The sequence below is a fragment of the Dipodomys spectabilis genome, unplaced genomic scaffold (assembly GCF_019054845.1).
Source record: "Dipodomys spectabilis isolate Male_0828 unplaced genomic scaffold, ASM1905484v1 ptg000140l, whole genome shotgun sequence".
Classification (NCBI taxonomy): Eukaryota; Metazoa; Chordata; class Mammalia; order Rodentia; family Heteromyidae; genus Dipodomys; species Dipodomys spectabilis.
In genome coordinates this window covers 10,333,582-10,347,482 of record NW_024870817.1, presented here as the reverse complement: position 1 = coordinate 10,347,482, position 13,901 = coordinate 10,333,582, and the positions used below count along the sequence as shown (strand labels likewise).

Below are 13,901 nucleotides of genomic sequence, written 5' to 3'. Positions count from 1 at the left end.
AATTTCCAACATAGAAATGTTCACAAATTCTACTAAAACAGAAATGACACATAATATATGTGTTGAGCCATAAAAGCTACATCTGCTGCCAATTCCACACTTATTAATAAAGTTCTAAATACATGTAAATGTTTACAAAACATAGTAAAGATACATATTTCCAAATAAATATACTGGCTTATAATGGCTTAAAAAGATTCACTTTTCTCCTTCTAATGAATTAATATTCTGTGGTAAAATCAAATTCTTTCCCTTCACAGTTATCTTCTACAACTCAAAACTCAGAAACCTTTTAAATTAGATACCCAGAAACCATCTAATACATGAACAGATGTGTTATGTCTAAAAGCCATTTTCTGTTTCTACCAGCTTAAAACACAGCCTTATATCTACATACCACTTTAAATATTTCAAAGCACTTTCACAAACATTACCTCTTTTGATCAGCACAATCCTATGAAACAGTAACAAGCATTATCAGCCTTACTATCTTTAAACAAGAAAATAGGCTGAAAGAAGTGAAATGACTTCTCCAAATTATAGCTTAACAGTGAGAATTATAAACACGTCTTTCACAACCTCATTGCTCCTTCAAAACCAACACATTGATTCTATATGCCACACAACCTAATAATGTTCCATACCCCCATTTTCTCCCATTACAAAGAATGAATGATTATAAACACAAAACTATGTTTATGTTTTGTTCAAAATGTTCTTTTGACATAAAGAGAAAAAAAAGTTATTTCTCAATTTTTCCTGTCAAGAATCTGATACAGATATTTTTAATTTTTCTAGCATTGAAAGGACACAGAAAAGAACTGTAAGAAAATATTTTTCTGCAAAAGGAAAGCCATACTGTAAAGTTGCATTTTACTCTGAAACTGTGATTCAAAGCAGTCCATTATGCAAAAATCAAGCACAATGTAAGATTTACATTGAAAATCCCTTCACTCACCTATGAAATATAGTAGATTTGAATTTATCTTAACCTAAATATGCATTAGATATAACATAACTGTGTTTTCTAAAACTTGGCTCTGGTGATTAAGGTGATATAGCAGGAAGAATTTTAAATATCACCTAAGCAAATGCAACAATTGTAAAAAAAAATAATATTCTTCCATTCCAGAAAGAATTGAAATCAAGGACTCAAACAGATCTATATAAAGTAGTCACAACTCAGTATTCACAAGTGGAAAGCAACAGAGTATATATCAAGAAATGAATGGTGTGATGGTTCATTTTATGTGTCAATCTGTGTCACAGGATATCCAGATATTTGATTAAACATTATTCCAGAAATGTTGATGTGGGTATTACTGGACAAAACATTTGATTTTGGTATAGTAAGTAAAGCAGAGTCTCTCCACAATCCAATCCTATAAAAGCCTAAAAGCGAGGAAAATACAGGGGGAAATGCACTGTCTCTGCCTATCTCTGTTAAGACACCAGTTTTGTTCTGCTTTCAGACTCAAATGGTCTCCCCCTTATGCTGTAGGACTTGGATAGAACCATACTACCAGCTGCCTTGGATTTGCCCACTGCAGATCTTGATATTTCTCAACTTTTATTATCATATGGGCCAATCCTGTATAGCAAATCTCTTCCTATATGCATACGTATATATATATATATATATACACACAATTTGTTTCTCTAGAAAACTATGGCTGATATAAATGGATGAACCAAATATGGTATAGACATACAATAAAATATTATTCTCCCTGAAAAAGGAAGGGTATGCTGATGTAGCTATCATGCATGATTCTACACACAAGAAACACAAATATTGTATGCTTCCACATATACGGGGCATCCAGAATAATTAAATTCATACACAGAAAAAGGAGAATGGTATTTCTAAGAGGATGGAGATGAAAAATCATCGTTTAATACAGTTTAATACAGTTTAGTAATTGTTTAATACAGTTTAAATTTTATAAGGCAGAAAGATTTCTGGAAATGGAGGGTGGTGATGTTACAATTTGAATGTACTTAATGCCATAGAACCATACAATTAAAGATGGCTAAGTTTGGGGGAGGGGCGGGGGAGATGGGCAGGGATGGTAAGGGGAAACAAAGGAGGAGGCGACAATGCTTGATAAGAAATGTACTCATTACCTTACCCATGTAATTGTAACCCCTCTGTACGGTATTTTCACAATTAAAAATAAAATAAGATGGCTAAGTTTATATCACACATAACTTAATATGATTAAATAAATTCCATTTTAAATATTCATTTATTAAACCTTTAAGAGCTAAATGAATATCAAAAACATCATTGGAACTTTGTTTGGAGCCAAAATGTATTGAATTTTTATTATTCCCATTCTCCTTAAACTGGAAATCTGAACAATATATGTGAATCAACAGTTTTTCAGAGGTTAGACAAAAAACAGACAGAACTATAAGAAACATGGCATAAAACCCTTGATTAACCTCCCTTTATTATCTGGAAACAGTTGAAAGCACAATAGGAAGGAGAAACAAAAACAAAAAAATTAAAGACGCCTAAATTAAAGACACCTTAATAACTCAAGGTGGCTGGGCTCAGGAGTACAGAATGAGAGCAAAAGAAACTGGTTAGAGAAAGACAGAGAGTGAGAATGAGAGAGAGACAGAGACAGACAGAGACAGAAACAGAGACAGAGACAGAGAAAGAACGGAACACAGCCACAAAAGGATTGTACCCTGTCTAACTAATTGCCTATGGCATCAATGCAAAATAACCAGGCACACAAACAAGCATAGAATTATAATACACAAGCAAAGAGAAGAAATCAATTAATAAACTAGAAATGATAAAAATGAACAATTAACAGGAAAGATAATTCAACATCGACTTCAATTAATCTACTCTAAAATGCAGAAAAAAATAATTAGAAAATGAACATAAAGTTTTCATATTCAAAGAAACACAGTTTCAAAAGTTTTTTAAGATCTTAAATTAATAGCAAAACAATTACAAAAGGAGTAAACTTTAAGATCTAATAACAAATTATATGTAAGACCACAGGAGAAAATAATAGCAAAAAATGTCAAATGACTTGTAAAGAAATGTCAGTTCATCTAAAATAAAACATTAAGGACCCCGCTTTTTAAAAATCAACATAGGAGGGATATTGGGAATTGAGAAAAATATTTTAATCATTTTCACAAACACAATGAATAAGCAGAATAAACACTGACACAACTAAACAAAAGTAGGTCCCAATTCCAGAAGATACTGTGCTATATCTCTCATATAAAATCCTACAAGTAGATAAAAAATAAATTAAAATAAGTCAATTACATACAGAGAAATCAAGATAATAAGAACAGAAGGCATTTCTGAAGAAATCCAAACCAGAAGAAAAAGGAATAATATATATTCAACAGGAAGAAAGGAAGGAAGGAAGGAAGGAAGGAAGGAAGGAAGGAAGGAAGGAAGGAAGGAAGGAAGGAAGGAAGGAAGGAAGGAAGGGAGGAAGGGAGGAAGGGAGGGAGGGAGGGAGGGAGGGAGGGAGGGAGGGAGGGAGGAAGGAAGAGAAGGAGGGAGGGAGGGAGGGAGGGAGGGAGGGAGGGAGGAGAGAAAGAGAAGAGGGAGGGAGGGAAGGAAAGGAAGATATATCAACATGGAATTCTTAATAATCAAAGGCATCTTGCAGAAAAGAAAAAACAAAACACTTTCCAAACACATAAGAGCTTACAAAATCTGCATAAGATATAAATTTCCAGTACAAGCAACTTCACAAAGAAAGGAACACACACAAACACATACACATACACATACACACACACACACACACACACAAACACATACACACACACACACACACACACACACACACACACACACATACAGATGGGGCTGAATTAATGCATTAATTTCTCATTGTTAAAATCTTTTGATAGGTGATGGTAAAGAGGAATTATCTTGAAACTGTTGAAAGGTTGAAGTGAATACTACCAAAAGCTCTGCACATATAAAATAACAAATGAGGACTGGGAAGGTGGCTCCATGGTAGAGTGCTTGCCTTCCATGCATTAGGCCCTGGGTTCAATTCTTCAGCACCACATAAGCAGAAAAAGCTGGAAGTGGTGCTATAGCTCAAGTGGTAGAGTGCTAGCCTTGAGCTGAAGACCTGAGGGACAGCGCCCAGGCCCAGAGTTCAGGCACGACAACAGACAAAAAAATAAATAAAATAAAATAAAGTAACAAATGATTAAGGGTACATATCCACAGAATGTTCAAACTATCAAGCTAATATCAAATAAAATGAACAATATGGTGTTATGACTACTAAAAAAATAATTTGTAATTACAATCTTCCAAAAATGTTTCCAGGTCAAGAAATTTCCACTAGAGAAGAGAAGGCATCCTATATTTTAAAATAATTTAACAATTCATCAATATCTTTCTGAAAATTAATAAAAAAGGATATCCAAAACTATGTTAGGAGACCAGTTTTATCTTGATATCAATCTTATACAAAAACAGTACAAAAAATGAAAATCAAGACAGGAAGTGGTGAGTCATGTCAATGAATATGCTGAGACCTGGAGAATCAGATTAGTTTCCATCTCCAATTAACCAGAAAAAATGTTTTTAATATTGGAGGTACGCCTCAAGTAGTGCCACCCCTGAGCAAGCACAAGGACTCTGTGTTCAAACCCCATTACCAGCATAAATAAATAAATCACAAGTCAATATAGCTGCATATTTAAAAAACTTCAAAAAAATTAGCAAATCAAAACCAGCAATATGTAAGATTAGGATTAAATAGGAATTATAAGTATTAGGATTAAGTAAGAATTATGCAAGAATAAATTATGCAAGAATAGATTAATTCCAGAAAAATCAAGAGGCAATCTACCATTTTAACACCTAAACATAATTTAAAAGTCCCAGGATACAAGGAAAAGTGGGATATCTGATTTAATAAGAGTATCCACACACACACAAAATCTCGCAAAACAAAATAATAGTGAAGATTGTTACAATGGGTTCTGAAGGTCAAAAGCAAGAAAGAATATCATTTTCACTATTCTTAGTCAACATAGTACCTAAAGTTCTATCAAGCACAAGACCAGGGAGAGAAATAAAAGGTATAAAGATCAGACAGGAAGGAATAAACCTCACTGTGTTTATATGACTGTCCTCATAAAAAATCACAACAAATCTACCTAAAATAACCTCTTATAACTAACAAGAAAATACAGTAAGATACAAGATAAAAATATCAACAGAAAAATGTGACTATTATCTTTATGAACTGTTAAAATAAATATGTGGAAATTGAAATGAAGAGCATACTAGTTGCAATAATTCAAAAAATTAAATATTACATGTAAATATAATAACACATGTACAGGACTTATATGTTGAAAATTACAAAATGCTCATGAAAGAAATTAAAATCTAACTAAAGAAGAAATATGTGCATTGAAAGAGTCAATATAGTAAAGACATAATTATTCCCAAACTTACCTAAACATTCAAATATAATTACTATCAAACTATAACATGGGTTCACTTTATCAAATCAGTTGGAAGCCTTAAGAGCCTTAATAGAAAAGACTGAAATTCTCCACAATAGACTGATCAAGACTGCAACAAAGCAATACTGCCAAATGAGCTGGAAGTATGGCTCAATTGATAGAATCCTTGTTCATATGTCAGTACTGACCCCCCCAAAAATACCCCATATTCTTTAAGCTATTTTTCCTGAATTTCCAGCCTGTTATACTGTGCAGTTCAGTCTCAACCCTGTAACATCAACTCTTCCTTGAACTCCAAGTTTGCCAGACTGCCCTATGTATTTTGGATCTGTTAATGCTTGTATATTACTCCCTGTTATCACACAGGATAATTCCTAAAGTCAATTTCCCTTCCATCTCTCTCTTTGCATGTACAGAAATACACACACACACACACACACACACACAAACACAACATTTCATTGCCTCATATATGATGGTACATAATAGACTGCTTGGGTGAGTGGAAAGCTATACCACCTACACTTGTGTAATGTAAACCTATAATGTTCAAAAATAATGAAATTACCTAACAATTTATTTCTCTGAACATATCCCCAACATTAAGCAATTCATGACTATGCATATTATATCCTATTGATTCATGTATCTGGTGAATCCTACAATTTTTTGCAACTTAAAATTGTTCTAAAAATATTCTGTTAATTTTTTAAAGTAATCCAAAGATAGCAAGAAAAGAGTAAAAGCAAAGTTGAAACTGAAAACAGATAGTACAGGGCTGGCAGTAACTTCAATTTAATTTTCTGTAAGAGTTCCTAAAAGAGCTTAGATAATTGATTTGAAACTTTTCTTGCTTTCAAATGTAGACAATACCTGACATGAACGCTTCCACTTTCACATTCACTTTGATCTTGCTTGTGGGGTACAACTTGTATTGAGGAGGCATTTTCAGGGAATATCCAGGGCATATTCAGAGGGAATATGAAGAGGCACATCTTGGAAGGGAATATAAAAAAAAATCTAGCCCACAATAATTTCACTGACAAACTTTACACAGTAGTTGAAACAGAAATATCATTTTTATGCAAACTCATCCAGAAAGCATTGCTAGAATACTTTTCGACCAGCTATATTGTGCTATCAAAACCTGATCTGATTTCTTGAATATTAAATACATGTAAAAAATTGTCAGCAAAACCAGTAATATATAAATGAGGTAATACATCATGTTCAAATAGTTTATTAAAGCAATATGAAATTGCCCTAACATTTGAAAATGATTCAGTGTAATTTCCTGAAAGCTAGATTGCAGACAAGATAGAGATGAACTCCAACATTTCTTATCCTCACTAGACTAGTAACTAACTACCTGGAATATGTTCTGTTCATGGAGAAGAGGGAAGAGCTGAACAGTTTACAAGTCAGATCACATAACCACAGTGCGAGGTTGTGTTTGTTGACTTTCCATTACTATAACAGAATACCTGAGATAAAGATAGCAAAGGTTACTTTTGGCTCACAGGTTTAGAGGTTTATATTCAGTTAATTCCACTGCTTTTGGAGCAGAGTATTTAACTGCAGGATCACAAAGCAAAGGAGGCCTTGGATCCTATGGTGCCAGGAAACAGAGATAGAAGGAAGTCTGCATCTCCAAATTCCTTTTATAACATTCATCCTAATGACCTAAAATCTCCTCCTAGAAATCACCTCTTAAAGATTTATATCGAGCTCCCCTATGACCCAGCAATCCCACTTTTGGGCATTTACCCAAATGATCACAAAAAAGGTCATACTAAAGCTACCAGCACAACTATGTATAGCATCATTATTCACCATAGCTAAGCTATGGAACCAACCCAGATGCCCCTCAATAGATGAATGGATCAAGAAAATGTGGTATAAATATAGATAGATACACACACACACACACACATATCACATATATCACACACATATATATAATAGAATTCTATGCCCCCATCAGAAAGAATGACACCACCCCATTTGTTAGGAAAAGGAAAGACTTGGAAAAAATTATATTAACTGAAGTAAGCCAGACCCAAGGAAATATATAGGACCCATGGTTTCCCTTATTTGCAATAACTAGTGTACATCTAGGATAATCTTACCAGACAAGCAGGAAAAGTCAAAAGTTATGTACATATGACCATATAAGATGATGCTAAGTGAAATGAACCCCAAGATTAGGGACACAAGAGGATTTTTCTTCGTCACTGCTGTTTTTAATGTACTATGTGATTTTTTTTTTGTATTCTTCCCCCATGGTATAACCCCTGTTTTCACTGTATTTTATTCCGGTCCCCTGCATCTTGTATATACATTTTTCTAATTTGGGGGGCGGGGAATGGAAGTAATAAAATGCTGAAACAAGGATTCAGGTTGACCCACTGCAACAATGAGTAATAAAAGACACTATGTTGAAAATGAACTTTACACCTTCGGGGGGGGGATTTTTGGGGGAAGTGAGGAAGGAAGGGATAGTAGAGGAAAAACAAAAGGGTAACAATGCTCGGTAGCAAATGTACTATTACCTTACTCATGTAACTCTGTACAGTATCTTTACAATAAAATTTTTTAAAGGTCTATATCATCTTTCAATAATTCAAAAGTAAAGACAGTCTTCACATTCCAGACCAAATTATAGCAAGCTCTCCTTGCCTCATGTCTACTAGTAATGTACCACTTCACATCAACACACAACCCATATCAACACACAACCCATTCACAAAAACAAAATACCATACCAAAGTCTTCATTGATGAGGCTGGAAAATATACTGCTATCAAGAGAGCAAAAGAAGATAGTACTTACTGAACTATAGTGAAGGCAGCCTATGTGATAATAATAAGTTACCACTGATGTCCAACGATGTCCAGAAGTTTTAATAAAGGCACTATGGAAACATGCAGATATTCTACAGGATTGGAGTGGAAGGGACGTAGTATAAGCCTAATTGTGGTTTAGGGTGAGGTGACTGCTGACTTTTTGTCTCTTCTCCTTGATTTTCCTCATCTTCTTTAGCCGTGACAAAATTCCTTAGGAAAACTTTAAAGTGAGAATGATTTATTTTGGTTCGGTTTCAGAGGTTTCAGTCCATGGTTAATTAACTCCATTTCTTGGGACCTGAGGCAAGGCAGAAGACCGTGGGGAGTAGAAGTCATGTGATGTAGGAGGCTGTTCACTTCAAGGTAGACAAAAAAAGGCAATGAATAAGGAAGGATATGGGGACAAGTATACCATTTCAAGGCATGCACCCAATTACTTAGTTCCCCTTAACAGGCCCATCCTAGTTTCCATAACTTTCTAGTTTCTAATCACCTCATTCAGCAATGAATCCAACAATGGGTTAAGCTACTGCGGAGATTAAAGCCCTCATGATTGAATAACCTGCACACTGCTGCTTTGGGAACTAAGCCTTCAAAATGAGATTTTTTAAGTGACATTACAGAGCCACTCTATAACAACTGCTATCCTCTATATTTGTCTTTGGTGAGGATGAACAACCTTCAAACACATTCTCTGTAGTCTATGGTCCTCCTGCATCCTAGTTATCAGTGTCTCTTCACTTTTCCATGCACCAGAATGTTGCTACCTATATGGTCTCCCATAAGATCTGTGCAAGTAATAGGAAGGAAATCTTTGCCTGCAGTCCAGTTGTCTTTTTCTTTTTTTTTTTTAATTTTTGTATGTGCCAATACCAGAGTTTGACCTCAGAGCCTCATGCTATTGCTTGGCTTTTTCCCTCAAGACTGTACTCTACAATTTAAGCCACTTCCAGATTTTTGCTGGCTAGAGAAAAGAGTTTCATGGACTTGTCTGCTCAGGCTGACTTCAAACTGGGATCCTCAGAAGTCAACCTCCTGAATAGCAAGGATTACAAGCATGAGCCGCTATTACCCAGCTAAGATTGTCTTTTTTTTTTTAAAATAAATCAAACTGCAGTATCTCTTTTACCTATATTGTAAAGGTATTTCTTCTTTATAGCAGTTTTCTGTTATAAATATATCTACCTTGATATTATTCTCACTGACTATGCTATATCAGTTTCTTATCCTGAGTCATTTTATGATTCTCAAAACCTTCCTTGGATAACCTTCTTGTCTCTATATGGCCACTAATGAGGAGATGTTGTCAGGGATAAATCTATCTGTGTCCATGTCCATGGTGCTGGGCTTGATGTCCTCAATATTAGCATGTTTTTTGAGCTATATGTATTATATGTACAAAAAAAACCTGAAGATGCATAAAAGATCATTTCTTCTGCCTCACACAATTTATTGGAAACTGCTTACACATCATATGGAATTTTAAGTAGACACTAGCAGCCCTTGAATCAACAACAGTAGAAACAGGTGACACAAAAATTTTACCATTATATTTGTTAAATAGTATGTTCATTTTATGCATGACGTTATACTTCATCTTTGCATTTATTTACATTTTCTCAATTGCAGTTAGTACCACAGATAGTCTACGTTAGTGTAAGTTTTGATAAATTCATAAATTTTATGCTTGTGCATGTTTTATGGCAGGAAATGATAGAATAGACTATATATTTTATCATATTTTTTCTTATTTATTTTTTTACAATTCTAGGATATACAGTTCATCTGAAAGTGTTAGCAAATTGATTTAAGTGTGAAAAAAATTGATGGATAAACTGACCAACATAATTCAAACATACGTTTTCTGAGGGTCAACACCTATCTTTCCAAATTGATTCCTTAATTCCTATGACCCCATGTGTACTAATTACTCCAATTATAAAGAAAACTGAGAGAAGTTAAGCAAATTGTCCTTAGTAAGAGGGAAAAGTCTGACCTTGAATCTGGATAATTCTAGCTCTAGAGTCTACCTACACTCTTAGCATCCTTATACACCTCTAAAATTCCCCCAAATCAATCTGACCTCATGTTCCATACTGTTTATAGAAGCAATAAATTAAAACTACAACTTAGGATCAAATTTCTACATTATCAAGTAAAATTGAAAATGAACAAAATATATCTAGATGGAAATGCTACACATCCAGTTAGGTAGAATGTTTTACATATATTCTTTGTCATCAATCCTAAATCATACATTATTCTGAATGTGCTAGATCATTCTCATGACCATACAAGTAAGTACACATCAAAACCTTTCACATACCTCTCTATGGTGGTTTCCAGTTCTTCTCTTCCATTTTCTAGTGCAAATTCACCAATCAGGTGAATTCATAGTCCTCATCTAATTTTACCCATCATATGTCATAAATAATATCCCCAATTTTTTATTAGAGATCTCTTTCCTGTTCCTAGTTCTCAGTAGTTCCTAGTTCCTAGTTCCTTAGTAGAAATTCCATTTGACCTCTGTCACTGGTTCCTCTCATCTTTATAATTCTAAAGGGTGCCCAGTGCTCAATCTTTAGACTTATCTTTTCTAGGTATATTGATACCTCACTGACAGTTCTCTTTTCTAGCTACACTGATATCAATTAAGATCATGACTGTAATAATATATATTCTGATTCCTAAAAAAAAATCTTAAATTCAAACTCTCTCACATCTCCAACTTCATTTATAAAATTTGATGTTTAAGTTGCATCTGAATGTAATATCAAAAGCCTGTCTCTTACTTTTCACCATTACCACCCCTAATCTGCTTTTCCCAATGTTTCTTCAATCTACTTGATGGTACCTATGTTGGAACTGTTTCAGGTATAAATCTTTAAAACATCAGAAAATGTCCATTTTTTTCATCGCTTTGATACCAATCTAATTCAAACCATCATTAAGTTTCACACTTGTGAGAAGAGTTTGTTTACAAAGGCCTAAAGACAGTAATCATCTTAGGCATTTTCTAGTATTTTAGATAAGGACTATTTCCTCAATGGCTTACATTACCTCTAAATAAAGGGTCAAAACAACATAAACTGTCCCAAGAAATGGCTTGAGACTTTCATGATATAAATAAATAAATAATAGAGGTAGTAGAAAGTCTTGGAGTATTATTATTTAGCAGAGAACACAGGGATAGAGCAACAGGCAAGGATTCAGAGAAGCAGCTATAGTTATGCCTGTATGGTACATATTCAGCTGGAGCAATTGGGACAAAGATATCTTGCAATCCTTGAAGACATCATACACTTACATGATCAAGCAAAAAGGAAACCTAATACCTGGCATAGCTGGCACTATGATTTCAATAGTCTTCCCCCCCTCCCAAAAAACAACCTCTCACTGTGTTGTTGTTTGTTCTTGTGTGTGCTAGTTCTGGGTTTGAACTAGGGCCTACCGTCCTGTCCCTGAGCTTTCTGCTCAGTGACATTGTTGTACCACCAGTTAAGCCACAGCTCCATTCTCCCTTTTTTGGTGGATAACTGGAGATAAGCACCTCATGGACTTTGCTGCCTGGGCTGGCTTTGAACTTTGATCCTCAGACCTCAGTCTCTTGAGTAGGCAGGATTGCAGGCATGAGCTATCAGTGCCTAGCTCTCACATTGGTTTTAACTGCCTTCATAACACTTTGAAAAGGTAATTGAGCCATGAAGTCTGCTCTCTAGGGTGGGATTATTGTTGCTATAAAGGGGTAAATTCAACAATCATGATCCTTCCATCTTATACCATGGAATGATACAGAAAGAAGGACTTTGGAAGTCTAGTGCCTTCATTGGATTTCCCAGCCTTCAGATATGTGGATCAATAAACTTCTGCTTGTTATAATTTACCCCATTTTTATATTCGCTCATATTAGAATAAAACAAATTAAGACAGTTGACATCTGAGCATTTAGAAAATAGATTTTTAAAACTTTTTAAATTTAATGTTTGTTCTCCCCATCAATGTAAATGTAAAATATTTTCATTTCTTCTAATAGTATTTAAGGCTTAAAGATGAAAACTCTCTTTAACAAATGGTGCTGTGATATCCACATGTAGAAAACTGAAACTAGGTCCTTGTCCCTCAACTTGACTAGAATCTATCCAAACTGGACCAAAGACTTCAATGTAAGGTCTGAAGCCTTAGAAAGTAGTAGGGAAACACTATAACTTATTGGCATAGGTGAGAACTTTCTAAATAGAATTCCAGGAGCACAGCACACAGGAGAAAGAATGGACAAATGGGATTACATAAATCTAAAAGGCTTCTGCGCAGAGAAGGGTATAGTCACTAAGCTAAAATGACAACAAACAGAATGGGAAAAGATCTTTGCCAACCACACATCTACAAGGGCTGGATAACCAGAATATACATGGAGCTCATAAAACTAAACAACTAAAGAATTAATAACAAAAGTAAATGAACAAAGGAGCTAAATAGAGATTCCTGAAAAAAAATTACAAATGGCCAATGAGTACATGAAGAAATGCTCAATATTTCTAGCCACAAAAGAAATGCAAACCAAAACAATACTGAGATTCCATCATATACCAGTCAGCAATGGCCATCATCAAGAATATGAACAACAATAATGTCGGAAATGATTAAGGAAAAAAAGAACTCTAATATACTTTTGGGGCAATGTAGATTAGTGTAACAAAAAAAGGAAGTATGGAAATCGCACATCAAATTAAAAATCAAAAACTACCCTCTGATCCAAAGATACCATTAAGAAGCATTTATCAAAAAAAAAACTGCAAGCCAGAATACAAAAGGTATACCATGTTTATTGTACCATAACCAAGTTACAGAAAGAGCCCAGATTAAATAGATTAAAAATATCTCTCTCTCTCTCTCTGCATGAGCAGCTATAGAAAATGGACTACACCTTCCTACACCTCTTTTAAGATTAAAAGGAACTGAAGCAACAAATGAAGGGGAACTGAAGCAAGCTAGATAGATGAGGAAACAAAAAGTATATTATTTTCAGCAACAGACTAGAGGTTGAAACCAGGAATTAAGATTAAAAAAAAAGAAAAACAGGTTAAATAGTCCTTCTTTTTACTGTCAAGTTAAGATTAAGAAATAAGGGAGGGACTATTTAAATCTGTTTTCTCCTTTGAAATATAGGAAGTACTTCTAAATGTCTTAGACTTTGCAATGGTAAACATCTGGGAACACTTCATAAATGGTTATAGAAAGAAAGAATGAAAGGGGCTGGGAAGGTTGCTCAGTGGTAGAGTGCTTGCCTTGCATGCATGAGGCCCTGGATTCCATTCAGCAGCACCACATAGGCAGAAAAAGCCCGAAGTGGTACTATGGCTCAAGTGGTAGAAGACTAGCCTTGAGCTGAAGAGCTGAGGGACAGAGTCCAGGCCCAGGATTCAGGCCCCATGACTGACCAAAAAAAAAAAAAAAAAAAGAATAAGGACATACTTAACAAAAGGAATTCCAAAATTGCCCGTGTTTTGTATTGGCTTCATCCACCTTACCCACTCAGAACCATTATCTAAAGATTAGGGGTTACTA

The 13,901-nt window shown here is 34.7% G+C and overlaps 1 protein-coding gene across 7 annotated transcripts in view; it reads right to left on the bottom strand.

Annotated features, from left to right (window-relative positions):
* Positions 1–13,901, bottom strand: part of Fam172a (family with sequence similarity 172 member A) — a 380,050-nt gene that overhangs the window by 342,589 nt on the left and 23,560 nt on the right. The window lies entirely within an intron of this gene.